We start from the raw sequence: 4,221 nt of genomic DNA on the forward strand, positions 1-4,221 counted from the left end.
AGTGTCATGGAGGATTTCACAAAAGTTTTCAAAAGTATTAGCACGAACCCAACACACCCCCAAATTTAAAGATTAGTGGTGTTTTCATTGCTTTAGAATGAATGATAAGATTATTTGCAGGAAAATATTGCAAAAGAAGTTTGAGATGAAGCTTTCTCGCTTAATATACTATAGAAATATTTCCTAAGTAAGTTTTCTTGACAAGTTAAATGCCCAAATAAAAAATGAAACCTTATTTCACATTACTTCACTGAAACTATCATTACAAATAATTAGAGAAACTAAACTGCTAAAAAAATGTGGGGAGTTATACTTGTGACGAGGAAAACATAACGTATGATACTTGCACCAAAATATGTACTTGTATTGTAAGAAACATAATTACAAAGAAATAGAAATTACATGAGGATACAATATAGCTTAAATTTAAACAATTGTTTAATTTTTCGGGGAAGGTGAAGGTGGTGGTTGTTATGAGCTTCTTCTACCACCTTGCCTTTCTTTTTTCTTTTCTCCTTCTATTGTTGAGGTTCTCCTTTTATCAAGGGCAACAGGCGGTCCAAGTGGTCCTTTGATAGAAGAAAGCATACTCTATGAATCATAACTATTCTAAGTTGTATTTTCCCTTTTTCTATTTTCCACAGAAGTCCAACAAAATGTAGACGTTCAACTACTGTCCTGGATGGGCTTGCTTGGCCAACCAAGTCCTAAGACTACAAGTTGCGGTGAAGGAAAGATTGCTAGACTTGAAGATCAATATGCAACTAAAAAAAAAAAGAAATACAACTTAAAATGATTGTGATTGAAGAAACCGAACACTTAAAGAATGCCTGCTCGCAATTTCCTAGAGAGACTGTTGAGTCATATGCTAGAAGAAAAAGGAGAAATACAACCTGAATGATGATGATGATCAACGCGATATATCGTGCATAACTAGTTTATGATTAATTCGTACATCTCTTAGAGCCATTAAACGCAACACTTGGTTTGCTTTTCAGATCCAAATGACTAAACCTATCTAGGCGAATTATACCTAACAATGTTCATTTATAATACTTGGAGTACTTCACATTTAAGGATGTCAACCTCTTAGTGTCTAGTGTCTACACTTGTTCACCTTTCGAGATACAAATGAAAGAAGTTATCTCTCCAAGGTTGACAAAACTCTTATTTTTTGTGTTAATCACGTCATTGCTATTTACCCTCTCGGACAGTTGACAACATACACTGGCCAAGTGTAGAATGTAGCTCGACTAACGCAACAAGTACTATAAACTAGACTACTTGTTAACCATGAATCGTAAACCTGACAGACCATCAGTCCTTTAATATGTTTTCATATTGGTGAGTGACATCAACCTGATAGAGTGCTCAGATAGTTCTGCCTTAAACAAAATATCCTAGTAGAATGCAATACTGAGCCACTTCTACATAACATTAACTTGAGATTTACAGATTGGTCAGACAAGATTTCACATTTAGTAGTACGATGGCGGTCTCGTAGAAGATTTAAGGCAAGAGAAGTTTTCATTAAGCAATTTGATATGGATGTGACTCAAGAATGCATCCATTGGTATAATAATATAACGAGGCTTTACATCACTCGATCAGGAGTGACCATGGGTCATTTGGTACATATTTAAATACTAAATAATTACTTAAATTATTTACTCATTTAATAATTCTATTTTTTTTTACAATTCACAGAGATCGAACAATGCAAGACTTCGTGATGTTGCAGTTGATCCACAAAAGGTCCTTGATATATGCAATAATAATGAGAGGTACATGGAGGAGATACATAATATGTACGATCTACCTATTGTACCTCCACTAGTTCATAGGGAATGTGTCCAAGTGGAAGAAGTTGAACTCGATGAAGCTTTCCATAATGTGGAAGAAGTGCCTTCTATGACACAGACACAGAGTCAAATTGGTTATGGGTACTCCAGTGATGATGATGTTAATATTTGGAGTAGGATATTGTGATTCTAAGACCAGTAAAGAAAATTATGATTCAGGGGTCGATCCATCGTCTTCATACATGGATGCCGGTCCGTCAACTTCTTACATGCATGGACACAGATGTGACCATGGAGAGCATAACAAATATATGTATTATGAAGCACCTGTAGAGATATTAGATCAATAAGAGTACCAACAAGAATCAGAAAACCAAGAGGAGCCAGAACAACATAGAGTTTAGAGTCGACGACGACAACCAACACGAAATCAACGACCTCCGGGTTGCAGAACACATTGATATTATTTTTTAATCTTTTAAATGAATGTAATTTGGTTATTAAAAAATATTTTCATTTTCATTTTAATTTTTATCAATTATGGGTCATTATTAAAAAACAATTTTAAAATCATTTTTAATAATAAAAAATACAATTAAAATTTTTCACAAAATTAGTGATATTAAAAGAAAGAGAACATGAAAATTTAAATTAATAGATATTTAAATTTTTAAAAAAGAAAAAAAAAAGACTATGTTTTGGGTTAAGAGATAGAAAAGACTATGACCTAAGACATAGGAGAGACAAAAAAAAAAACAACAATATTTATATAAATATTTTAACATCTACAATATTTCAATAATTATTTTTAAAAGGGACACTTGCAAAAATGATAAAATAAGTTATAATAATTAAGTTCATAGCACACACATTTTATTATTTGCGAAAATGGCAAAAACGAAGCCCAGCCCACACATCAAAAGGTAAAATGTCACAAATGCCCTCGTTACTAATATACGTCTGATACACCTTATACATGTCTGATACACCTAATACATGCCTGATACACCTAATACACCCCTTGATACACATGATACTTCTTGATACACCTGATACATTTGATTGATATACTTGATGCAATTGATACTCTTTGATACACTCGATACCGAAACATACTAATATATGTTTGATACACTGCATATACATTTAGTATTCTTCACTTATACAATTGATTGATTAAATGCACTTGATATGCTTGAAGTCCTACTTATACACTTGATATACACTTGTAAACTCGATTCATATACTTGATGATGATTCATTTTACTGATATGCTTTAACAATATATTGTTGATGTACTTGATAATGATACACTAAGTTACATTATTCATATACTTAATAATAGTCTAATGAACTGCATAAAATTTGAAAAATAAAAATCACGTTGTAGGTATATTAACCAACTAATACATATAATAAAAGTATATCACAACACTGACAAACGAAGCTGAGACAAAGTAAAACCAAAAAATTAATTTAAAAAAACGAAACAAAATAATTTGGAATCAAATTCAACTCAAAATACACATGAGAGAAAGTAAAAAAAAAACAAATGAAGTTAAAATTACTCCAACCAATAACCATTATATTATATATATTACAATTATTGTACTATTGATATTTTAAAATTAAGATTAAGACAGAAAGAATAAATAATTTTTCTAGTATAAGAATAAACAAATAATTAAGACCTTAAAAAGTGAAAACATAAATAAATAACGAATAAGACATTCAAACGAGGAAGAGAAATAAGTTATTGAAGGGTAGTTTATGAATAATATCAAATTTAAGATGGAGAAGTGAAATTTTTGCCATATTTGTAAAATTCTAAAACAATGTGTTATAATTGCTATATCATATTCTCAAAATGTTATCCTATACAATTTTCCCTTTTTAAAAACTACATTATTTATTCAAATTACTAGTGAGCTTAGGGGTGCGCAAACGACCCAAACGCAACACGTGTTGCACGGAGAGTGGGGAGGACGGATGAAGCATGCACGGATTGAAGATTAAAAAAATTGATTTTATTTTGCTTCAACTGGGGTTTGAACTCTTCATGTGGGATGCACACGAGAGGAAGCCAAAACCGCATCGTATTGGACTTTCAAAATTCAGATTAAATATGTGTTAGGTGAGTTTCGAACCGGTGACTTGTGGCTGAGTTGATGCACGTGTGGAGCTTACACGTGTCAAGTCTTTCCAATATTGACTGATTTGCCCCGTTCTTCTTTGTTTAAACTCCGATATAGGTGATTTTCGGAGTCCACTTTCATATTCTGCACAAAAAATCAAAATAATGAACATATGCATGATATGGATTGAAAATAAGCTATCTTCAAATGAGTCAATATTTTCCCCCTAACACAACCATACAAGTATAATTTAAGTTTGTTGTCCTTACTTTTGTAGAGAAATC

Source organism: Cucumis sativus, chromosome 4, assembly GCF_000004075.3.
Source record: "Cucumis sativus cultivar 9930 chromosome 4, Cucumber_9930_V3, whole genome shotgun sequence".
NCBI lineage: Eukaryota > Viridiplantae > Streptophyta > Magnoliopsida > Cucurbitales > Cucurbitaceae > Cucumis > Cucumis sativus.